At 36.9% G+C, this 27361-nt stretch overlaps 1 pseudogene; it reads right to left on the reverse strand.

The window, feature by feature from the left end:
- The window catches only part of LOC108714999, a 366710-nt pseudogene that overhangs the window by 159664 nt on the left and 179685 nt on the right, over positions 1-27361 (reverse strand).

The raw sequence follows: 27361 nt of genomic DNA on the forward strand, positions 1-27361 counted from the left end.
AATACATTATGTAAATAAGGTTTAGAGAATTAGTGGTGTGTAAGGTCTTAAGGAGGAATGTAATTAAAAATTGCAAGTGATAATTAAAATGGCCATGTTTAGTACTGCTTGCAATGTAAAACCATTTGCTGGTGAAAAAAGATGGTCGAATCTGACACGTTTCACTTTGCCAAAAATTTGTGAAACAGCGAAAATTTGCCAAAATGCAGTGAAGTTTATGGGCGTCAAATTTTTTTGTGGCACGATGCGGTGCAACAATTTTTTTCACCCATTTGAGTCTATGGGCATAATTTTTGTATTGAAACTCAACGAAAAATTTTGATCATCGCTTCTGGTATATATTTCATTGCTCAGTATCGCTAAGCAAAGGTTATCATTAACATCTGCTCTGGAGTGTCATTAAATATTTTGTCATAAAAAAATGCTTTGCAATTGTGAAATTTTATTATATACTAGGGATGCACCAAATCCACTATTTTGGATTCGGGCAAACCCCCGAATCCTTCACGAAAGATTTGTCCGGATACCAAACCAAATCCAAATCCTAATTTGTATATGTAAATTAGGGATGGGAAGGTGAAACATGTTTTACTTCGTGGTTTGTGACAAAAAGTCACTCGATTTCCCTCCCCATCCCTAATTTGCATATGCAAATAAGGATTTGGAATCAGTTCGGCCGGACAGAAGGATTTGGCCAAATCTTGGTCAAATCCTGGATTCGGTGCATCCCTACTATATACACTGCGCATGTTCGCAAAAGCCATTTGTTCGCAAAAAGCCATTTGTTTGCAAATATTGTCAGGAAGTTGCTAAGATCTGTAAATGGTCAAAAAGGATGCAAACATGGTCGCTAATGTTCACAAAGGTGTTTGCAAATATTTTTAGAGCTAATGAAACATATTACATGTTACAAAAGAGACTTTTTACTTCATTCAGTGGGAGTGCAAGGCTGATTTTGCTTTGTACTGTTGTAATGACTCAGCACCCCAAGGATTCTTTGTATTACTAGAATTACTCAGCACCCCAAAATGTCTTTGCCCAGCGTATTCACATTGGTGTATTGGTACACCACACCAATATGGGGCAGATTTATCAAAGTGTTAATTATTTGGAATTTTCATATGGGATTTTTAAATGAATATTTACCACACGGTGAACTTTCACACATTGATAAATATGCTTCTAAAAATTTCCATAGGGATGATAGTGGTGGAAATTTACTGTGGTGAACTCTAATTTTGATGCAGTTTGATGTCATTTTGATGGTTTGCACCTTGCATTATCTATGACTGTAGAGTAGGTTAAGAAGATTAATTCTTTTTAACCGGAACTACATAAAAATGTGTCATGTAAGGGACCAAAGATGCTTCAATGCAGTACATGTAATAAATGTATCACCTGGTTAAAGGGAGGATAGTAACATTTAGAGGTGTCCATCCCACTAGGAATGAAATGACTACATTATGCCTATAAAATTTACATTATCTGGATAATGGTAGTTCCACGTATGATTCTCGGAGATACGTTTGTTACTATATCCTGCACAAAAACAGAACTTTAGTTACAGTATAAGCAACATTATAAAACATTAAAATGTAAAAAGTAAATTAGTATGCTCATTTCTGAATAACTGAAAAGTAATGCTATAGAGCTGATATAAATCAATAACCAAACCAATATTTAGGATCAACAAAACTGTTTGTCACATTGAAAACACAATTTCACACAGGAAATTATTTAAAAATTGTATTCCCCAGTTTAATATACATTTGGGGCTTATTTATCACAGTCCGAATTTATCTGAGTATTTAAATAAAAAAAGTTAGACCGAACTAGAATCCATGATTTGACCTTATTTATTTTTTTAAAAAAAATCACAATTTTATTGGATTGGGTACAAATACGAAAAAATCTAAAGAAAACCTGAATCGGACTTATTGCAAAAATTGCTCTTATTGCATGCAGATAAAATAGTTGCGCGCATAAAAACTTTTTTTCGGACGCCCATTGACTTTAATGCATTTGGACAAAATTGGCGCGCAAATTCACGAATTTCCCACGAATAATCAAATTGAATCTGGCCTACAATATGAAATAAAGCTGTTTCCCAACAAGAAAGTGATACAAAATACAAATAATAATCAAGTATGAGTATGCAGGATTGTTATAAAGGCACTAAATGAATGCTGCAACGCATAAAATTGCTTGTAGCATTGTTTTCATTTTCAAACTTGTACCAGATGAATTGGTTGCTATGGGCAACTGAACTTGTCTAGTTTAAAAAAAAAATATGCACCCTAGTGTATGTTAGGCCCCCTACAGTATTTTATGAATCACCTATGAAGAATAACATGTATCACATTTAAAAAGTCGTGGGATACAGCAAATATTAAATAATGTACAATATTTAATTACCCCAAGACTGATTATATGTACAAACCTGGATTGCAAATAAGTGATATGCAACAGTTTTATAGTATAGATTCATGGTAAAACTCTTTATTTTGCCATTGGCATATATTTTTGCAAAAATATGCAATGACTAAACGCCCATTTACTTTCATGTATTAAGCATGAAGTCAACACGAAAAAGCCCATCGACCTCAACGCATTTTGAGAATTTTGTCAGTTTTACACATTTTTCAGCAAAGCAAAATGGGACAGATTCTTTGCTCAAAGCTCATTATACTGAAATTATACTCTTCTCCCTTGGTCATCCTGTCAGTTTAAACACGAAAAAGCCCATCGACCTCAACGCATTTTGAGAATTTTGTCAGTTTTACACATTTTTCAGCAAAGCAAAATGGGACAGATTCTTTGCTCAAAGCTCATTATACTGAAATTATACTCTTCTCCCTTGGTCATCCTGTCAGCTTAAACAATCTGTGATATTATAACATGAACCCCATTAGTACTAAGTAATTAAGGTCAATTTACACAGTATAATTAAGTGCCATCCCATACAAAACAATTAAGGTAATATGCATACTAACTGGATCTCATAACATTTGGACATTTCTTTTCCCACTAGATAGACAGGAAACATTAATTTGCATTAATTAGTGCTGATCTGCATATGTTTGATAAGGCATACCCTTGCCACAAAATATTTATTCCCAAATCTGTCAAATGTCACAAGCGCTGAACAAAAGGAAATTCTCTCAGCTCATCCTATAAATCTTTCTCTGTTTGTAAATTATTTTACTACCAATTAAGAATTGCCACATAACTGACAATACTTCAAACAGAAAGTCACAGATCTTTAATATGTAAAAGTTATTTTATTAACTAGTGTAACACCTTAGGGGCTACGACTAGCTACACTGGCAAAATATGCAGTTACATTTAAACCCAAACGCACAAGCAATTTCCTTTAAATGGAGACACGTAGACATGCTACACACTTGACAAACTTGAACTCCAGGGATTCTGTAACTTAAACAGGTGCATTGTTAAGAAGGTAAATAAGCACAATTCAGCTGCTCAGCAATATCCTAACTGGCTTTAGAATGCTGCAGGTAAAAGAAAATGTCCTTCCAATGAGTAACAGAGTATTTCTATTATCTGAAGTCACAAACAACTACATTAACTAAAAAAGAAAATGGTGTGCGGTCTTTATTTTTTAAAAAAAAAGCCTGCTTAGTTCTCAAGGAGAACCAATAGTTAGTATGAAGCTATCTTGGTAATATGGGACATAGCTTGCCAAAAGAGTTTGCAGATATGCTCTTGCTCCTCTGTAGCTCCACTCATGCTGCTGAAGTTTTTTTTAATTAAAAAGTCTGTATAAAGTGGGAACACATTCCAAATACAATCTAAAAGGAAACTTAACCATGGAGTCTGCAAAGTGGGAGATTTGGCATTCTGTATTGTACATATCAGGCATAGTCTATAGTGTAGTGTAGATGAAGTAGATAGAAGATGCTCTAAAGAAACATGTTTTAAGTGATTGTTACAGGGAAAAAGTCTGATTTAACAGGTAATTTTGTGTTGGTTGGGAAGACAATGTACATGATAAGGTAATTACTGAGTAGTTGAGGAGTAGTAGGTGCACACAGAGTGGGTTGCTAAATATTTGCAGATGGGTTCAGAGAGATAGGGAAGTTAGGAAGCTGTGATTGTTAAATACTGTACTTTGAATATCAGTTTCCTAATCTTTGTGATCTAAGCTTTAATTTGTACATTCTTCTTGTGTCAATATTGCAATGGTCATGCCATCAGGAACCTTGCACAGTGATGGGTATCTACAGATGCACAGGTGGACCCTGTGGATCCCTTTTGGTGCCCCGGGCTTTCTCCTGTGGGAAACCATCAAGGAAGTGCATATTTTAGAAACGAGTCTGAAAGCGAGGTACCGGCAGGGATTCAGAGAAGACGTAGTCAAATTCAGGCAAAGGGTTCAAGGCATGCGGCAGGAACCTTAGTCAAGGGTCGTGACAGGAGTCAAAACCAGGATATCGAATTTAGAGTAAACGCTTGAGCAAGAACAGATATACACACCTCTTCGTGATGTCATGACACCAGCAACACACAGGACGAGAACCTAGAAGTGCGTGCCTATGCAGAAGGATTCTTTGCGAGATATACCGGGAGGTGAGAGAAATCGCCAATCTCCCGGCATGTCTTACAGTACCCCACCCTTCAGGAGTACCCTCCAGGGACTCCCAAACCTTGTCTGGAGACTTCCTGTGAAAGGCCTTGATCAAACGAGGAGCATGAGTGTCAGCAGCCTTTATCCAAGATCTCTCCTCAGGTCCAAAACACCTCCAATGGATCAAATATTGGACCTTGCCTCTCACCTTCCTAGAACCTTCTCTTGAACCTCAAATTCTTGGTGATCATGAAGAATAATGAGAGCAGGAGGAGGTTGATGAACCGAAAAAAAGTTCTTGACAAAAGGTTTGACCAAAGAGATGTGAAGCTAATTTGACCATGGACAAAGGCAGATCTAAACAGATAGACACAGGGTTGATTATCTCTTAATCTTGAAGGGACCCACAAAATGAGGAACAAAATTGGGAGAAGGCTAGCAAAGTTTGATGTGCTTCATGGAAAGCCAAACAAAATCTCCAATTTGAGAAGGAGGATTAGTATGACGGTGCTTGTCAGCAGTGGTTTTCTGAGAAGAAGAGGCTTTGAGAAGGGATTGATGGACTTGGGACCAAATAGACTTGAAATCACAAACAAGTGCATCTGCTGCAGATATCTCTGTCTTGAAAACTTCAGGTGGAAGGGCAGATGGATTATAACCAAATACAGAGAAAAACAGAGGGCATCCCAAGGAAACATGATGAAGGTTATTATGAGGAAACTCAGCCCAAGAAAGAAGTTCAACCCAATTGTCTTGATTTTGGGAAATAAAGGAACTGCAGGGAACTGCTCCAGGATCTGATTGGTCCTCTCCGTCTGACCATTGCTTTGGGGATGATAAGCCGAAGAAAAATTTAACTTGATCCCCAGATGTTTAGAAAAAGCTCGCCAAAATCTGGAGACAAATTGTATCCCCCGATCAGACACTATAGATTGAGGAACACCATGAAAAAATTCTTTAATAAAGACTTGTACTAACCCAGCAGCAGAGGGTTCTTCAATGGAACAAAATGAGCCATTTTGGAGAACCTGTCTACTACTACTAAAATAGTAGTCATATCCAGAGTTTTAGGCAAGTCCACAATGAAGTCCATAGTCACATGTAACCAGGGTTGAGTTGGAATGGGTAAGGGTTGAAGAAGATAACACGATAGGGAACGAGGAGTTTTATGTTGTGCATACAGAGTGCAGGTTGAGACAAAAAGCTTAACATCATTTAACATAGAAGGCCACCAACAATATCTTGAAACTAAGTCGTGAGTCTTCTTGATTCCAGGATGTCTGGAAACTTTAGAAGAATGAACCCATTCAAGGACTTGAGCAACCCTGCACAAAAATCTTGCCAGGAGGACACTCATGAGGATGTTCCCCATTAGACAAGTCCGACAATGAAAGAGAAGTAGGGGCCACCACTAAGTCAGAGGAGATAATAGGAGTGGGTGGTACTGGATTCCCCTCTCTCTGAACCAGACATCGGGACAAAGTATCTGCCTTTGTGTTTTTTGAACCAGGGCGATAAAAAATAAAAAAGTTGAATCTGGAGAAAAACAAAGCCCAACGGGCCTGACGAGGATTGAGTCTTCTGGCAGAAGAAATAAATTCCAAATTCTTATGGTCAGTCAAGATGGTGATATGTTCTTCAGTCCCTTCAAGCAGATGGCACCACTCCTCCAGTGCAAGCTTTACAGCCAAAAGTTCACGATTACCCACATCATAATTCCTCTTGGCAGGAGACAGTCTATGAGAGAAACAGGCACAGAGATGAAGAGTCCCTTGGAACTCTGTGAGCTGAGACAAGATGGCCCCAACTGCCACCTCTGAAGCATCGACCTCTAGAATAAACAGATGGGCAGGATCAGGATGAAGAAGAATTGGAGCAGAGCTGAACAATCTTTTAAGAGTCAAAAACGCCTCTTGTGGGGTCCAAGAAGCTTTAAAAGGTTTCTTAGTCAGAGTCGTAATAGGTGCCACTGTCTGGGAAAAATTGTTGATGAACTTGCGGTAAAAGTTGGCAAATCCCAAAAATCGTTGGATAGCTTTCAGCCCCGTAGGGACAGGCCAATTTAGAACAGCAGGAACCTTAGCAGGATCCATCTAAAAGCTGGAGGAAGAAATCACGTAACCCAAAAAGGAGATCATGGAACTCACACTTTTCAAGCTTAGCGTAAAGGCAATTCTACCTTAATTTGAGAATAATTTAACTTGGAAAATATGATCAGGTATAGAAGAAGAGTAAACCAAAATATCGTCCAAATAGACTATGACACAAGTTTGCAAAAAGTCACAAAGGACATCATTGATGAAATCTTGAAAAACAGCGGGCGTGTTGCACAAGCCGAACGACATGGCCAAACACTCATAATGGCCATCCCGGGTGTAGAAGGCTGTCTTCCACTCATTGCTCATACAGATAAGGTTATATGCACCTTGTAGGTCTAACTTGGTGAAAACTTTGGCTCCCCTTAGTCTGTCGAATAATTCTGGAATCAGGGGTAACAGATAATTCTTTATGGTTATCTTGTTCTAGGCACGGTAGTCAATGCATAGTCTAAGTGTGCCATCCTTTTTCTGAACAAAAAAGAAACCAGCTCTGTCTGGAGACGTGGATTTCCTGATGAACCCTTTAGAAAGATTCTCCAGAATATATTCTTTCATTGCTTGGGTCTCAGGCATGGATAGCAGATATGTTCTTCCCCTAGGAGGAATGGAGCCAGGAATCAGATCAACAGGACAATCATGGACAATGAGGAGGTAAGACTTTAGCATTTTTCTTTTGAAACACCTCCAAAAAATCCTTTTAGGCATCGGGAAGAAGAGGATTGGATGCTGGAAGCAAAGATGAGGCGGCAACAGGAATAACAGAAGAAGAGATACAATTGGAATGGCAAAATGGACTCCAGGCCGTAAGTTACCCAGTAGACCAGTCAATGGAAGGGTTGTGAAGTCGAAGCCAAGGCAATCTCAAAATGATGAGAGTCTCAGGACAATAAATGAGCAGGAAGGAGATCTCCTTTTCATGAAGACTGCCAACAAGTTAGGATTGGAGCAGTAGTAGAGGCGATAACACCTGGTGAAATTGGTCTGCCATCCACAGCCTGGGCAGAAAGTGGAATCTTTAGAGGTACAGGACTCAGACCACAGGACTTAGCAAAGGAATTATCAATGATGTTTCCTGCAGCTCTGGAATCCAGGAAAGCTTGGCAGGAGAACTTACCAGACAAGGTGGAAAGGGAAGCAGGGAGGAACAAATGAGATCTGTAGGAAACTGTGAGTGCAGAAATCTTGCCTAGGGGAGACTCCCCCCTCACACCTAGGCTAGAGTGTTTCCCTGATTCTGAGATCTAGTAGGACAGGATCTCACCAGATGTCCAATGAGGCCACAATAGATACAGAGACCAGCGTTTCTCCTACGGGTTCTCTCCTCGGGTGTTAAGCGTGTAGCTCCAATCTGCATAGGTTCATCGCAAACCGGTGATGTGGAAGCCACAGGAGGAGAAAACTCAGACCTGATGTAGGTTGTGACCAAGGGTTTGCGGGCACTAAACTTAAGCAAAGACTTCCCTCCCTCATCCTGGAATTTATCTTGACAATGAAGATGATGAATTCTTCAAAGGAAGTAGGCAGATCCTGTATAACCAGTTTATCCTTAAGATCCTCACGAAGCCCCCTCCAGAATAAGGGCGTTGTTGTTCCAATACACTTCTGCAACCAGAGTCCGGCAATTGATTATTGCTTATTCGGAGGGCATATCGGATCCTTGGTTGATTTTTATGAGCCGATCTGAGTCATTCAGTTTCCGACCCGGAACATCAAAAATTTGGGGAAAAGTGGGAAGAAAGGCCGTGGAGTCATGTACCAAGGGATCGTCTCTATCCAATAACGGAGAAGCCCAAGCAAGGGCCTTCCCCTTCAGAAGGGCGATAATATAAGAAACTTTAGACCTTTCAGTCGTAAATTGGTCAGGTGCCAAATCAAACTGGATTTTCAGATTTTCAGAAATCCATGACAAGCATCCGGATCACCCCCAAAATGAACTGGAGCAGGAATTTTGGGAACTTTTGCAGTTGCAGGCTGTGAATAGTGAGCTGCGGACCCAGAAATTTGAAGAGACTCTAGACGAGACATATTGAGCTGTAACGCTTGAGCAAGATGCACCTGTTGAGCCTCCTGGCTGTCCAGACGCTTCATCATTACTTCAAAATATCCCTCCATAGTCGAGGAGGCAGCAGCCTTGGAAGGTTCCATATGGCCCCAGCTAACTGTAACAGTCATGTTATCAGGAACCTTGCACAGTGACTATGCCTATGACTATGCTATGACTATGCCTCTTGGTGACATCATGATGCCAGTGTCACACAGGACGAGAAACCGGAAGTGCACGCCTGTGCAGAAGGATTCTTCGAGAGACGCGCTGGGAGGTAAGAGAAGTTGGCAATCTCCCGTCGCATCTTACAAATATATTCAGAGGTTTCAGTAAGGTAAAACAATAGCAGAATTTGGTATTATTATCATTAATCAAAAGTATCATTAATACTTTTGCTTGACTTATGTTGGCCACACAAACAGAGGCTACTGATATCTAAATATTGGCAAGATGATCTGTTGATATATTGTTAATTTGTAGACATGACCCTTGCATCCTGTTATGTTGCATTTCTTGAGAGTTGTCAGTTCCATTCTTTGTAATGTGCCCACTACAATTATAGTGATTAATGTCTGTTTTTTACTTTGACAACCTTCCATCTGAAAAGCTAGAAACTTCATAATTGATAGTTTCATTTTCAGAGGTCCAGTGTTTTGCATTATCCAGTTTTCAAATTTAGCCTGGTGTAGGCAGACCCTTATCCCAAGGAGATTACCCAGTTCTTGTCAAATCATATTTGATTTCTTTAATAAATAAGGTAAAATTCATGTTTTTTTTTTTTAAATTGTAAGTTTGCATCAACCTCTTAAAAACACAAGTATAAATTTTAATGAATAGACCTCCCAAATGGGAAAATTCACCGATCTACAACTTACATGCTTTTCAAACAGAGCAACTAGTTCTAAATTCACTACAAGTGGAACTATTTTTACCAGTAGTAAATTAAGCATGAAGACAATTTTTATAAAAAAAGATGTAATACTGCAAAGCAGAAAATGTGTAGGCATCAGAGTCAATGCAGAGAACGAAGATACAGTACATAGTTGACACATTTTAATTGTAACAAACATAAAAGAAAGGACAACATGCACTGGTCAATCTTTTGAAACACCCACACCCTGTCAAAAGGATGGAATAATCACATCCAAAATATCTGCAAACAAAGAAAATGTAGTACTGTAAGTTTAAAACATTTATACAATATAATTTTAAAACAAATGTGTTTTGTATTTGGGAATTATGTAGTTTTATATTTATTTGTTTGTTTATTTATGTGTCTTTATTTTGTTTTATATTTATCAATGGAACAGGTATGTTGTTTATGATGTGTAGAGCTCAAAACATTTACATTTAGGTTATCTGAGCACATTAGTATAGGGCATTACTTGCATAACTTGCACAAAGTATGTTGTCTCTGGAGGCCTTATAGACAATCCCTTTTTCTAAATTAGGGTCAGGCTACCTTTAAATTTTATAGAGTTACAGCTCTTGTCATACTATTTTGAGTTCTTCTAGGGGCAAACGTTTGACAAAAGCTATGGGTGCAGTGACTTACAAGAACAATATCTTCTTATCCTAAATACAATCTACAGTGAGAGGAATAATGGCACTGTCTCCTGCATAAATTAAACATTGCAGTGAGAACTTCTGTTCCAAATACATTATGTACAATAAAAGACTGCAAAAAACATAATTTATGTAATATTGTGTTAAAAATTATAGCATAAAAATCATGACAGTATTCCTGAAAATTGCTTAATATATTGGCAACCAAACTTGAAGAAGAAAAACATATTTTTAACTACTCTTTCAATTTTTTAATTTAGTATTATAGACATGGTGCAATTTATAGCATAAAGCAGAAAATATATTTTGAGCACCACTGCACAAAATAAGGCAGTTGCAATATTATATAGCATCCATAACATTTTGAGCTTTTCATGTCAGATACATATATCAGGTACTTAAAAGGCATTTTCTATACCCTGTTTATACATTACATTCTCTACTTGGTATAAAGCTTAAGCAAAACTACAATATCGGATTGAAAAATTTAACTTTGATTTGGTAAAGTAAATTCAAGTAGAAAAATTAATTCTGTAAAGATAACCAATTCATGTCTCCTGTTGTCCACAATATATCCAATAATTTTTCCATTAAAGAAACTTAATATATATTGATCATGGATAATAAAAGCACTTAGGTCTTAGCAGCATTGTTTTTTTAAAAGTACTGCATGCCATGATTTATTTTCTTTATTTCCTATTTAGACTCATTAAGTCTCTGTGAACATTGATTTATGATAGATTGACTGTAGTCCTGCATACTATTGATTTATTGCAGGCATAACAGATTGATGATAATAAATATCATGCAAAGACATGTTGGATTTTAGGCTCATATTGCCAATGTATAGTTATTATTATTTACAGTAATATATAAGCTACATATAGTTATTCATATAATCCGTTACAGTTCATACTGTACTTAGAATAGTGGGATTCTGCTTTTAAAAAGAAAGCATGTGTTACGGGGGGAAAAACTACTACTTGAAACCTGGTTGTTCGAAGTTCTACATGTTGACTAAGTGATATATACCTAGTTTCTGCACTTTATCTTCCAATTTCCATTTTACAGTTTACAGGAAAACAATATACATTTAATACTTTAATACTTTAATATATTTAATATTGTATCCCATTATCTTTATCTTATCCCAGTAGCTCATTATCTTTTTATTTTGTCCAATTATATCTCCAGGTTCAACAACAAAATGCACTTTTATATATGCTATTCTTCTATAGGACTTTAACTAGTCTGTCAAATTAAACACTTAGGGGCAGATTTATCAAAGGTTAAGGTGAATTTCGATTTAAAAATTTTAAATTAAGAGCTATTTTTGTATACCTTGACTAGGGAATAGTCCAAATTCGATTTGAAAAAAAATTAGAAAATTCAAATATCGAAATTTATCATGTATGGTCTCTTTAAAAGAGAAAAGAGAAAAACTTAGATTAGAATGCGATATTACTTTGATACGTGCGATTCTAATTCGGCCTAAATACGGACCTATTCGATCGAAAATGGACTTATTCAGCCAAAAAAATATGACGCTTTTTAAATTTGACCCTTGCAGTAAAAAGTGACAAATAAGCAAACATTTTGAATGAGGTGATTTCTTGGGATGATGTAGGTTAACACAGGAGAATTTTGTCAGGAACATAAAAAAAATCAGCAATACATTTTTCTATAAGGTAGCAAATATCTGCCTAATTTCTATAAGAAAATAATTATGGCTAGTGATGGGCGAATTTATTCGCCAGGCGCGAATTTGCGGCAAATTTGCGTGATTCGCCGCCAGCGAATAAATTCGCGAAACGCCCGCGAAAATTTGCGGAAAAAATTCGCCGGCGTCAAAATTTTTTTTTCGAAAAAACGGACGCCGGCGTCAAAAACGGGCACCAGCGTCGAAAAAACGGGCGCCGGCGTCAATTTTTCACCGTTTCGCGAAATTCGCGAATTTTCCGGCGAAGCGAAACGTCGCAAATTCGCCCATCACTAATTATGGCTAATTATGTGGACTAAGAAAGGACTGCACCAAGTCAGAAATACCAACATGTCTGGATATGGACTAAGAGATCATATCATAATTCCTTTGATTCTACACTCAAATAATTCAGCCCTAATTTACGTGAATACTCTTTGACCCACATTATCTTGTACATTATCTGTTTGTCTCTTGCAGATCCCCTCGTAAATGACTTTGACCCCTTACACATAGATTGATATTCCTTTTTGTTGGTCATTTGACCTATGAGTTGAATGTTGTATATATACCAAAGAACACCACAGCTTCAGTGTAATCTGCTTGAAAAAGGAGCTGAAATGTTCTGAAAGCTTGCTATGATTATATTAGTTAGCCAATAAAGGTATCACCTTTATACCACTTTTCCTATTTTTTTTTTTTTTCAAAAGGGTTGCCCTGTAAAATGTATAAGAAACTAACAAATCTTTCCTTATTAATACATAAGGACTATACATTCTGAACAGGTCTGTATAAGGTCAGTGCCTGTCTTAAAGATTTTAGTCCTTATAAATGCACACAAGCACAAACACAACAATATTTTTTTTTCATTTACAAGTGGAGCAGCAATGTTTCACATATGACACTTTCCTTTCATTCCAGTAAAAAAAAGTGTAAACATAAACATGTAGGTCTTTTGTATAATGGAGGGTGGCATGCCCATTATATTTTTGTCATGTTTCAAGTTTCCATCTATATTTCAGCTCTAATGTAAAAATAACCAATGAAATGTGAATGAATGTGTCAGCATGCTTCATAGACCATAAGTTCCCCAATAGATTGGCAATGAGAACTGCAACAACTAACCCAGAGGGTATAAAGCTCAGGGTTGTCTGTATTTAATGAAGTTGCTGGCCTGGGAACACTTTGCTTTTGGGCACAGAAACAGAACATTAAAAAAATCTTTTTAATATAAATACAAAACTATACAAATTGCTTAAGGCCACTTGTAGGGAAAAAAACTGTTTGGTAAAAGAAGATTAGCTTTTTATTCAAAAAAACATTTATTTAATGTTCGTTGCACTTGCTTGAAAGTTTAAATTGTATTTATTTGTTTCTCTGTCCAGAGTATTTTCTTGTAAATCAAAATCCTGATTACCCAGTTTTAAGCAATAGTAATGCTATAATGTCCCTTGCTTCTCTTTATTAAAACAATTCATCTCTTTTTTTCTGGATCGTCGTTTCAGTGAATTATCTACTAACCTTTCACAGTACAGAATAGCATTGTCATATTATTGTCCGTTGTGTGTGTGCATTTTTTTTTTAATAGACAGACAATTAACCAAGTGTAGAGTAAGGTGCATAGTGCAAAAAAAAAAAGAGAATCAAAACTTACTATGTTACTATGTTATTATGTTACCCATGTTTTTTTTACACTGTCCATGGAGGCATAACTTAAACACTTTCTATATTGCTCATAATTCAAATGTGCAAGCAGCGCTAGTGATACAAAGCATTAGGGTTCCCCTATGCTTACTGAATGTCTACTTGTGTCCCTTACATGCAATAAAATGAAGAAAATATGCTCTATATCATAGCAGATGTCGGGCAAGCTGTAGTTTGTAGTGTGAAACTGTATTCCAGCTTCCTAAGAAATATATAATTCAGATATCAAAAATAATTGTTTGTTTAAAAAATGTGTACACTTCATTTTTAGTACTCATAATTAATTAACAGGTTAAAAAATTAAAATATTTATGATATTTTAAAGGGAATATGTAAAGAGATGCCTCTTTTTGAGACAAGGTCATTCAGTTGGGCCTAAGCAGAAAAGGTGCATAAACACTAACTGGACTTCACAAATTAAATAAAAATGTATTTTATTTTAACACAGACATTCGTGATCCCACAGACTGAAAGGAAACTATTATATTGTCTGTGTGTTTGCCGAGTGTTTATACACATTAGCCTATTATGCACATACGGGTATGAGGTATTCAAGTTTTTAATGATATGTGAACCTGGAGCCCTCTTTAAAGGGATACTGTCATGGGAAAAAAATGTTTTTTCAAAATGAATCAGTTAATAGTGCTGCTCCAGCAGAATTCTGCACTGAAATCCATTTCTCAAAAGAGCAAACAATTTTTTTTTATATTCAATTTTGAAATCTGACATGGGGCTAGACATATTGTCAATTTCCCAGCTGCCCCAAGTCATGTGACTTGTGCTCTGATAAACTCACTCTTTGTACTGCAAGTTAAAGTGATATCACCACCTCCCTTTTTCCCCCCAGCAGCCAAACAAAAGAACAATGGGAAGGTAACCAGATAGCAGCTCCCTAAAACAAGATAACAGCTGCCTGGTAGATCAGAACAGCACTCAATAGTAAAAACCCATAGTTACATAGTTAGGTCCCCTGCTATTTGTCTATAATGTCCTCTAATGTACTTGTAAAGTGTAATCATGTCCCCTCGCAAGCGCTTTTTCCAGAGAAAACAACCCCAACCGTGACAGTCTACCCTCATAATTTAAGCCCACTAACCAATTTAGTTGCACGTCTCTGCACTCTCTCCAGCTCATCTATATCCCTCTTAAGGACTGGAGTCCAAAACTTCACTGCATACTCCAGATGAGGCCTTACCATCCCTTGAGTTAATTCCCCTTTTTATGCAAGACAGAACTTTTTTTGCTTTAGTAGCCACAGAATGACACTGCCCAGAATTAATCCAAGAAGACACTGGCACACAAAGGCAAGTAACAGCAGGGTTATACCCTTGTGTGTTTATTCTGCAAACGTGCAACGTTTCGGGGTCAGAAACGGAGAAATGGATTTCAGTGCAGAATTCTGCTGGAGTAGCACTATTAACTGATGTGTTTTGAAAAAAAAACATGTTTTCCGATGACAGGATCCTTTTAAGGACACATTCTGATGTAGAAGAAATTGTTATAGGGTATTCTGTAAGTTCCTCTTGTAGGCAATAGAAGAGATCTGTAAAATTCAGTAGTTACGCATGAACTGACACTAAAACAAGTCATGGTCTACAATCACAAAGAGATCATACAAAACAGAATATAGGCCTCTATAGTTGACAGTAATTTCTGTATCCAATGCACAAAGCAATATCTAACTCAAATACATAGTGGGTAGTTCAAATTTTTATTGGATTAAATTGTATTTTCTTTCATGTATTTAGGCCTCTGAAGAAAAAACAAAACGACCCAGAACAGATGGATCAGCTTCCTCTGCTTTGCACTGCATCACAGCACCCCAAGCTTTATATGCTAGGGGGATTTGCATGAAAACAAAACAACTAGACAGAAAAGAAAATACTTGAAACTAATTTGAAACTAATGTTAGTAATTATATACAAAGTGCTTGACTTTTGATTTAACTTTTTTTCACTAACAATGTTTAAAAATAGTATTGCCTATGTGAAGAGCTGATGCTTAGACTGCTATACCATTATTTTTTATATTAATTAGCAAAATAGCACCATAAAATAAAACACATAGCTAATTTATTGTCATAAAGTTGATATGGTCATAATGTTTTCAGTGGTGTTCATCTTTTTTTTTTGATTTATTGAAAATGGTAAGACACAGGGTTCTGTAATGGGTAATTGTGCACAGACATCATTTTGATGCCAAATATGGGAAATTACATCTTAAAAGTTAATTGCAATTACATTCAAGTGGTGGTAAAGTACAAACATTTTAACAATTGGTCACAATTGTGGTAGGTGCATTGCCAACTCATGGCCACAATTATCTTGGAATTGTGTTTAGGGTAAGCAGCATTGCATAGTGAGGACATTTATAAAATATCTACCATGGAGAGCTCCACTACAATCTGTGCAAAGTAAGGATTAAATAAGGATAAAGATAAATTAAATCTAATTTTAATAAATGCAAGGCTATTATTAAAAATATAATAATATAATAATATAAATACAAGTTATACACTAAATAGTAGTGTGTTTGGAGTTTCGTTAAATGAAAAGGATTGGGGGATTTTGTAACAAGTTGACTAATTCCGGGCAGTGTCATTCTGTGGTCAATAAAGCAAATAAAGTTCTGTCTTGCATAATGAAGGGCATAAACTCAAGGGATGAAAACATAATTTTTCCTCCTTATAGGTCCCTGGTAAGGCCTCATCTGTAGTATACGGTGCAGTTGTGGGCTCCAGTCCTTAAGAGGTGTATACATGAGCTGAAGAGAGTGAAGTCCCTCTTAAGGACTGGAGCCCAGAACTGCACTTCATACTACTGGTTAGAGGGATGGAAGGCTTGAATCATGAGGGTAGACTGTAATGGTTGGGGTTGTTTTCTCGGAAAAAAAGACACTTGCGAGGGGACAGAAATACTCTTACAATTGCATTAGAGGACATTATAGACAAATAGCAGGGGACCTTTTTACCCATAAAGAGGATCACCGTACCAGAGGCCACACCTGCAGACTAAAATCTATAGTTAGTGTATGAGTATATATAGTTTATGTGAGTGTATGGAGGGATTGGTGTGTATATGTATGGATGCTGGGTTTCACATGGAGAAATGTTGTTTTCTGAAAAATATATGCTCGTTTTCAATTTTAAGCCAGCAACATGTTTCTAAAAGGTTGGACAGGGGTATGTTCCCATTGTTTTGCATCACCTCTTTATTTAACAACACCCTGTAACCATTTGGGAACAGAGGAGACCATTTGCTGTAGGTTTAAACATGACATTTTGTCCAGTTCTCACCTAATATGTTGTCATCAGTCCCCAGCACATTTCTTTCACGTGGTTTGAGCTTGTACTAAACTGACTCACTTCTGGTCCTCTGTAACTGAATTCACATCCCAAAATATGGATCTGCCAATACCACTAGATCCTCAGGTAACCTTGCTGAACCAGGTACAAGATTTACCCCAACAAGAGCAGAAAGAACTCTAATATCTATACTACTAGCCTATGTTAAGAAATGTATAACCACTAAGTGGAAAGACCCAAATCCGCCCAAGAGTAATCTTTAGTAAACCAAGCCCTACCCCTCTACAAACCAATCTATACTAGATGGAGTTGCACAGACAAGTATCTAAAAGTTTGGTCACCCTGGTTGAATTTGGTTAATTGACGCCTCAGTTCCTAACTAGCACTACCTTCTCCAAGTGTGTGCACCCACAGAAGAGCACCCCCCCAATAATCCATTCTGAACTACTCAAATCCTTCAAGTAATTTATTTCATACCTTACACTGCATATTATGTTGTGTTTGAAATTTAAAATTTCTGGTTCTGGTTATTGTTAAAAAGTACAATGACTGCAATATTCCCTTGGAAAACAATCAGCTATTATGCTTAAATGTATACTGTTCCCTATGCTACCTCAGTCCAACCTGAATGTATTACTATGCAACCCTGATGTAAGTGAATGCCACTGCTATATAGTGTTTCAACTTACTTTAATAAAATGCATTGTTAAAAAAATGATCGAAACCTGAATTTATTTATAGAATAGATGAAGGGGAGGGAGAGGTAAAAGTAAGAAGGAGAAAACAGGTATTATAGCATAGTGTGTATTACTCATTCTATTGCAGTACATGTTTTTTTTATATCTGTTATACTAGGATAGTTATATAATAGTTGGTAGTGTTAGTAAAAGTAGAGAATATGTTATCCCATGCATCAAGAACACCAGAATCTATGGCAATACTCAACATTAAAAATGTAGAAATTCTTATAAGTACTTAGGATTTGGGTTAGTTTTAGATAACATTCCTCAATGTTGGCTTTTCAGGTATCAGAGGGCTATAAAATCTGTGTTAATGGTTTCTGAAAATACCATAACATTTAGCCCACATTTTAAGAGTCACTGTTCATTTATTGCATAAAAGTTCAAACCTTGTTACATTATTGTAGAACATCATGATGTAATAATGTACAAAACAAAGTTTCAAAAGTTCCCTTACAACACACTTGGAAAAAGCAATTTTGTTTTAGTATTTTTTGGTGCAAAGGTTGTTTATTGTACAACATATTATTTTGTTATGTTTTATAAAATGTGTATATACTGATGAAAAAATACCATTTTGTATGCATAGTGTGTTCTGTAAAACATTTAGCCTTGACAAACAATTACTAGATATCACATTCAACTTCATACAAAAAGTAATGCTTATCTCAAGGTTGAAGTTAGATTTCTAACAAAAGATCCTTTCAAATAGAGTCAGAACTCTAAAGAGCTTCATTCTATTTCCTTTTTGAATAAAAATATAGATTTGAAAAAAAGAAAGAACCTGAAGGACATTTTGATGAAAAACACATTTAGCAATGTTCTCTGAAGCAATGTTTTTCATTGCACTGAAGCCTTTATAGCATTTGTTTATATTTGAAATTTAATTATGGCTAAATCACTAAGGTACATCAACAAGGTATAAGTAGATTTTAACAATGTGAACCACAATGGATGAGAACAAAATGCAAATGTAACCCTATATAAATATAGTAAAAATACAGAAGCAAACAACTTTTTAAAGTAAATAGGTTTTACATAAGAATCAGGTTGAATGTAATGAATAGAAAACATTTGTAGCCTCAGTATTTCTTTAATGATGTAACTCACAAAATTATCTATAGAAGAAAGGTATATATGAACAAAGCTGATTAATATTCTCGGGGAACTTAAATAGCCCTAACATGCCGAAGTGAAATACCTAATACCTGTATTATAATTGCATTTTTGTAAATATTTCCAATTAATGGTGCGAAGTAAGAAACATATTTTGTCCTAGTCTCTCAACGTTTTGAGTCCTCAGATGTTTTGAAATTCTTAGGGGCACATTTACTTAGGGTCGAATATCGAGGGTTAATTAACCCTCGACATTTGACTGTCGAAGTTAAATCCTTCGACTTCAAATATCGAAGTCAAAGGATCTAGCGATATTCGTTCCATCGAAGGATTCGAAGGATTTCAATCCATCGATCGAACGATTTTCCTTCGATCACAAATTTGTTAGAAAGCCTATGGGGACCTTCCCCATAGGCTAACATTGAGGTTCGGTAGGTTTTAGGTGGCGAAGTAGGGGGTCGAAGTTTTTATTAAAGAGACGGTACTTTGACTATCGAATGGTCGAATAGTCGAACGATTTTTAGTTCAAATCGAAGTCGTAGTCGAAGGTCCCAGTAGCCAATTTGATGGTCGAAGTAGCCAAAAAAATACTTAGAAATTCGAAGTATTTTTTTACTATAGCTTCACTCGAGCTAAGTAAATGTGCCCCTTATTGTTTGTTATGACTAACACCACTGATTGAACTAGAGTAGGAAGAAGCACATTGTAGAGATGCCTTATCTCTTTTTCTCCCTGGTTCAGGGAGTGAACATGAATTACTCCATCATGACCAACATGGTAAAAAAAAGGATATGTTCTATTTGTACAGTTTGATATTAAACACTATGGGGGTTATTTATTAAAGTCCGATTTTTTGTGGTCAGACTTTTAAAGGGAAAAACACAATTTTTTGTAGGAAAAAAACTGGAAAATGTTGTTTAAAGTCTGAATAAAAAAGTACTCCAACTTTAACCTGCCAAGCTCATGTGGAAGTCAATGGCAGACGTCCCGTTGACATTTTGAAGATATCCTGAACTTCCCTGGATTTCATTCAATAATCCAAAGAAATCCAAATAAATTGTACAATTCGGATTTTTTTCAAGATTTTATCAAATCTTTTCCCGCACAAGAAATTTTCATAACGGAAATGGAAGTCCGTGTGGATTTGGCCGGAGTGGTTTTCAAAAAAAATGTGAGAACAATGAGAATAAATATGGTAGTTTAAAAGGAAATATCAAGGAAAAAATGCAAGTTACATATTTTGCATTTCACATATCATTCTCCAGACATTCTGTATTACTTTATACTTAAGCCAGTTGATTAAGACAATAAAGATTTACAGCCTCTTTGGAAATTAATAAACAATATATTTTCACTAGCATGTAAGCTTAGTTAGCCCAGCAATGCACTTACTAAGCGGTTACAATTTGATATATTTCTCAGAAGATACAGCAGCATCAATTGTAACAGTTGTTCTGTGACAGACTTAAGTAAAGCTTGGGAGCAACCTCAGTAGGGACTGAAGCAATAGCTTTTCAGCAGTGCATTAACAAATATATCATATTGTAAAAGCAAGGGTGATCTGATTTAGTGAACTGCTTCTAGGAAATACGAAAGGGGGAAAATGATCATTGCTAAAATACATTTTAGAAAAACTGAGGTGTGGTATTCTGTTTTAATATAAGTAATGTAAAGATGAACTGCTCATATAAATATGATTCTTTCTAAAATATATTACTAATATGCTTATTAACATTCGCTTTTTTTACTAAATATGATCACTAAAGCAACAAAATATTTGTCAGTTCATTTTTTTAGTGAAATTCCCGTAAATGTAATTTCACACCATTTTATTATTATTATTATTAACATGTATTTATATAGCGCCAACATATTGCGTAGCACTGTAAAGTAAATGTGATTATACAACTAAATCACATGAATTACATACATAGAACATATGGAGTAACAAACATCACAATCAATACAGGTACAAAAAGGTGAGGAAGGGCCTATGCATAGGCATACAGTCTAAAGGGAAAAGAGTAATACACAAGGTGTGGGAGTGGGCAAGATCGAATAAAGTGGGTGAGAAATGTGGTACTGTATGTGGTGTTGCATTTGGTAGTTAAGCAGAGTAAGAGTAGGCTTCTCGAAAGAAGTGCGTTTTTAGAGATTTCTTGAAAGCAGAAAGGTTGGGAGAAAGTCGGATAGCCCTTGCAAAGTCTTGAATGCGAGCATGTGAGGAGGTAATGAGAGAAGAGTTGAGTAGCAGGTCAGTAGAGGAGCGTAGTAAGCGATTGGGTGAGTATATAGAGATGAGTTCAGAGATGTAGGGTGGGGCAGAGTTATGAAGTGCTTTGAAAGTCAGTGTCATTAATCTGAATTTGATTCTGAAAGGTAACGGAAGCCAGTGCAGTGATTGACAGAATGGCGAGGCAGAGGAGGAGCGGTTGCTGAGGTGTATGAGCCTCGCAGCAGTGTTCATTATGGACTGGAGAGGTGACGGTCTCTGGAGGGGGAGGCCAATTAAAAGAGTTACAGTAGTCTGGACGCGATATGATGAGAAAGTGAATAAGAATTTTGGCAGCGTCTTGGGTGATAAATGATCGTATTTTGGATATGTTCCTTAGGTGGAAGTGACATGATTTATTAAGTGACTGGATATGAGGAGTGAATGACAGGGCAGAATCTAGGATAACCCCAAGGCACCGGGCCTGGGGAGAGGGGGTGATAGTGGAATTATTAACTATGATGGATACTTCGGGATGTTACTGGTGTTAGTTGGAGGAAAGAGAACCATTTCAGTTTTAGAAAAGTTTAATTTAACGTAGCGTTGCGACATCCAGGTAGAGATAGCGGACAGGCAGGAGGAGACACGAGTTAGGAGTTCTGGGTTGAGATCAGGAGATGAGAGATAGATCTGAGTATCATCAGCATAGAGGTGGTAGTGGAAACCATACGAATTTATTAATTTGCCAAGGGAGGAAGTATAGAGGGAGAATAGTAATGGTCCCAGGACAGAGCCTTGAGGAACTCCCAACAGAAAGAGGTACCAGAGAGGATGATACTCCATTGTAGGAGACACTGAAGGAACGATTGGTGATGTAAGAAGAGAACCAGGACAGAGCTGTGTCACAAAGGCCAAGCGACTGGAGGGACTGGAGGAGGAGAGGGTGATCTACAGTGTCAAATGCGGCTGAGAGATCAAGCAGTATTAGTAGTGAGAAATGATTGTTGGCTTTAGCGGTTAAAAGGTCATTAGTTAGTCGAGTCAGGGCAGTTTCCGTGGAGTGTTGTGGCTTAAAACCAGATTGTAGGGGGTCCAGCAGGTTATTGTCAGAGAGGAATGAGGGTAGTCGGTTGTAGACTAGGCTCTCAAGTAGTTTAGAAATGAAAGGTAGCAGAGAGATAGGTCGGAGGTTGTCAAGATTGGAGGGATCAAGAGGGTTTTTTCAGAATGGTGACAAGAGCATGTTTTAGTTTAAAAGGAAACAGTCCAGTTGAGAGCGAAAGATTAAATAGGTGAGTTAAGGCTTTGATTAGATAAGGATTGGTATTGCGGAGAAGTTTTGAGGGAATTGGATCAAGCGGGCAGGTGGTAAGGTGAGAAGAGGTCAGAAGCTTTGAGACTTCCTCATCAGTGACAGGGGTGAAGGAGCACAGGAGAGACTGGGGAGCGTGGAGGGAGGGTGGTGGAAGTCTAGGGGTTTGAGTAGTGTAATGTCCCTTCTGATAGTGTCAATTTTGTTTTTGAAGTGCTCAGCAATATTTTGAGCAGAGACAGATGTGCATGGAGGGGGTGGAGAAGGGGAAAGGAGAGTGTTAAAGGTGGAGAAAAGTTGTGTTGTGTTTTTAGAAAGGGAGTTAATGAGTGAAGTAATGTATGTTTGTTTGGCTTGGAAGAGGCTGTTGTTAAAGGAGCGCAGGGCAGATCTGTAGCTCCACCATTGTGTTCATATTTGATTAGCCACAGTACTTGTTTGTAATATCTATATGGTATTTATGCAAGCTAGAATGTCTTTTATTTATGTTATATATTTTTTATTTTCTATATCATAAATTATGGCTTTGCATATATGAATATACAGTAATGTATTGGCTATTCACCAAAACTTTCAGTGCAATAGGTTTAAATGTGAATGTCCACCTTTATACATATTGTCTTATATCACTAGATCTTTTTAATAACTATCTATACAGGCACTGTATGAATTATACCTTGATCATAATTCTCCATTAAAATTTCATACTGAGATTGTGTGATGTGGGGGCAACAGAGACTTCAACCTCTCTTGTGCACAGGGCCGCCATCAGGGGGGGACAGGGGAGACAAGTGTCCCGGGCCCAGGCATGAAGATGGGGCCCGGCAGTGCTGCAGTTTTGAAAAGATCCAGGCCCCCCTTGAGAGCGCCGAAGCCGTGTGTGCGCCCATTGCGAACAGCCAAAATGCGGAAGTGCCGAAGGACCCGAAGCCACGAAAACAGCCGAACTCCCAAACTGGCGAAAAGACCCGAAGTCACGAAAACAGCCGAAATTGAAGTCCTGAAGCTGCGAAAAGACCCAAAGTCACGAAAGGAGGCGAAGTTGAAGTGCTGAAGCCACGAGTTCAATTCTACTGAACACCAATGTGGGGTTTTTTTTTAATCCCCCGGCCACCAATGTATTATTTTAATATTTTATAGGCCCCTGTCACCATGGTTTTTTTAAAAAAAAAACATTTTGGGGCCCCAATTTTTTTTAACTTGTAAGGGGGGTCCTGGCACCAAAGTTTTTTTAAAAACATTTTTTGGAGCCCCAGTTTTTTTAACTTGTAAGGGGGGCCCTGGCGCCAATGATTTTTTTTTTTTAAACTTTTGGGGTCCCCAATTTTTTTTTAACTTGTAAGGGAGACCATGGCACCAATGTTTTTTTTTAACTTATAAGGGGGCCCTGACCAACAATAGCTTTTTTTTACTTGTGTGTGGGGGGGTTACTTTTTTAGCGGTGATGTCTGTGTGGTCTTTGGGCAGGATGGAGTGGGGCTTGGGTGGAGTGGGCGGGATCTGGGGTGAGGCTTGGGTGAGTGTGGCAGGGCCCAGGGGGCCCCAAACATTTTGTTGTACGGGGCCCCGTGATTTCTAATGGCGGCCCTGCTTGTGCATGTACTTGCATTAATCCTTACCATATTCCTACTGGAACTATTGCTATTGTACTGATGTGATACTGCTACAGTATGGCTGCAAAAGCCATAATTCAGTCATTTATAGTAAATATAAAGTATAATGTTAAAGGACATTTGGACAAGCAAGGTAAACAGATCTTAAATATCTTTTCTAGTGATGAGCAAATGTATTCATCAGTCAAAGATTTGCGTCAAAATTCCAAATTTAGCCATGTGCAATTTTTTTTGCAAAACTGTGGAGAAAAATTTGCAGTGGTAAAATTCTCGCCCAAAAAAAATCCATTGACTTTGATGCATTAGGAAAAAAAAGTCACCATAAGAAAAAACGCCCATTGACTTTAATTCATTATGACAAAAATAGTCGCCATAAGAAAAAACACCCATTGAGTTTAATGCATTTGGAGCAAGAAAATTGTCGCACGAGCATTCACAAAATTTTGCCGTCAATTATTTTTCACATATAATTCATTTCAGCGAAATGAAACAGGATAGGTTCACTCATCACTAATATTTTCTCAAGGGGGGGTTCATTTACTGACAAAGATCTCGCCATGTGACAAACACTGAAAATGGAATTTGTAAATATTAATGCATAGTGTGCATGTTACTCGTGTCTCTTTGGCTGGGGTAAAAGATATGATCTGATGTGGGACAAGGTCTAATTTGCAGTTGTGAGTATAAGTACAAGGAAGAGACTTTTAAGATACAACCTGAGAGAAAGCAGGAGCTGTAGTTCTATGTGTGCACCGTACAGGCCTGTAAATGTAAAAGCCTCAATTTTGTGTGTGCTATGGTCTACCCTCAGTAGACAACAATACCATTACTTGAAATCGCTACAATATACACATATAGATAAACAAATATTTGGAATTTTTGTTAAATGAGTAAAATAAATTGAATAAAACAGAAAGTCCACTTAAATAAATAGTGATAGCACTCACTCTGTTTTAAAGGTCAGTTAAACAGAATCAGTTTAATTTGCAAAACATCTTTAAAAAGGTATGCTTTTTATGCAACAACTGACAATCAGTTTCATGGAATAGTTCGGAGACAACTGGAGCTGGCAAGACAAAGTCTTCAATTTTCCCTGCCATCTTAAATACATTTCCTGCTTGAAAGATTTGTTTATCTTGATGCTTCGAGGCAACAGAAATTCCCTTCATTTGTAACTGAAATGTGATAGGTTTTTATCTTCAGGAGATCACAAGAGCAATCCTTGTTAATTCAAGGGTGATTTGTTGCTTAAAATGGTTTTTTAATTGTGTTGTTCTTATAAGACAAATGGTTTGTGATTATTATATAAAGTGAACCTTAAACCACAAAATGAAGATAAAAACATGCTGCCATGCATTATGACTTGGTCATAACTTTCATGCAATATCAATTAATTAAAACAAAGTCGGTATAATCTAGTATTTTAGCTAGTCCATGGCAACAGCACCACTGTATACATAGGATGTCAAGCCAGCAGAATATCTCCTTACTCCTCATTTTTTATTGGGGATGTTATCTAGGGGTGACAGGGCACTTGCACATAGGTTGACTAGCTATAGGTTTTCACTTTCACCATTATTCTATGCACAAAGGGTATCAGCCACCACATACACCTGGATGGCACTAGAGCCTTTTTCACATATATTATTAGACACAATAAACATAATTCAATATGTAATAAGTTCTGAAAAGTGTTTAGAACTATTATCAAAATTCTTAATTAATAGAAAAAGATAAATAATTGCTCCATCATTCAGTATAAACATGATAAACTGACCAAGGAGGAGCTGGCTGGGTTGGTAGCTGGAATGGAATGTCCCACTCTGAGGAAGCTTCAGGGGAGTGTCTAGAATATCCCTGCTATAAAACTATCTTCTTGTAGGTTAATCAATGTACTAAATTCAAAGCAAGATGTTTGCTGTTGCACAAGGAAGCAGCATCTTGCCTTGTGTATCAGACGACGAAGGTGATGAAGGTAATGGAACACTGACATAAATCTGACACATAATGCAGAGAAGGCCTTCCATTTCATTATGAGCTATTGGTTAATTTTGTTAAAGTTATACTGACACTAAAAAACTACTCTTCAAAATATTAATGTACATTATGGTGCCTATTTATTGAACCAAACATTTTTTCTAGTCAGGTTTTAAAGGGGAAAAACTAGAATGTTTAAAGGGAAAACAACTTGAATTTTTTTATTTTACTCCAAAGCAGCTAAAATTTTGTAATCCAAACATACTCCAATTGGAACATGTTTTTTGCATTCATAATTCAGACATAATAAAGACATTGATAATTCAGAAAAGTAGCATGATTCAGATTGTTGCAATAACTTGTCATGAATTGTCCTACACATAGGGGCACATTTATCAAGGTTCGAATATCAAGGGTTAATAAACCCTCAAATTCGACCCTCGAATTTAAATCCTTCTAATTCGAATATTGAATTCAAATGATTTTAAGCGATCAATCAAAGGATTTTTCAAAAAAAGGTTAGGAAAGTGCTGGGGAAGGTCCCCATAGGCTAACATTGTACCTCGGTAGGTTTAAACTGCCGAAGTATGTAGTCAAAGTATTTTTTAAAGAGACAGTACTATTGAATGGTCGAATAGTCGAATGATTTTTAGTTAGAATCATTCGAATCGAAGTCGAAGGTCGTAGTAGCCTATTCGATGGTCGATGTGCCCAAAAAAATACTTTGAAATTCTAAGTTTTTTTTCATTCAATTCCTTCACTCGAGCTTAGTAAATGTGCCCCAAACAATTTTCGATATGAAAAGTTTGTAAATTAAGCCATATCGTGGTTGGAAGTTAAGTCAAAGTTAAACCGGACTGTTTTGTGAACCTGACTGTCCCTCCTCAACCTGTCAGAGTTTCTAATGCTAATGGACTACGGCTGCCTAAATATGACAACCCTCATTGAGGAACAAGGTGGATCTAGGCAATGTAAAAGCTTTGGGCAAATACTTCTATGGCAAAATTATAAATAACATGCAAATACAAATACATACCAATACAATCATGATAGATGTAAAAAAGTTTCATTTCTGGTGTCCTTATCTCTTTTAGAATGGGTTGGCAATATTTGTTCTTTAGTAGGAATGCTCAGCTTTCAACAATTACACCCCCCAATCTGGCTGATAGTGGGGGTCAGGGTGCCAAGTGTCAGGGTCACTTCAGAGTTTAATTATTTTTCTATATCATAAAAAACAAACTTCTACATACATTGGTGAAATATATCAAACTACAAATGCAAGTTGTAGTTTACACTTGAAACAGATTCAGTCTTTTAAATATATGCACTGCTTTCCTATAGAAATATAAAGTAATATTCTGTAATACAAGCAAGTAAGGAAAAAAAG

The sequence above is a fragment of the Xenopus laevis genome, chromosome 4S (genome assembly GCF_017654675.1).
Source record: "Xenopus laevis strain J_2021 chromosome 4S, Xenopus_laevis_v10.1, whole genome shotgun sequence".
Lineage (NCBI taxonomy): Eukaryota > Metazoa > Chordata > Amphibia > Anura > Pipidae > Xenopus > Xenopus laevis.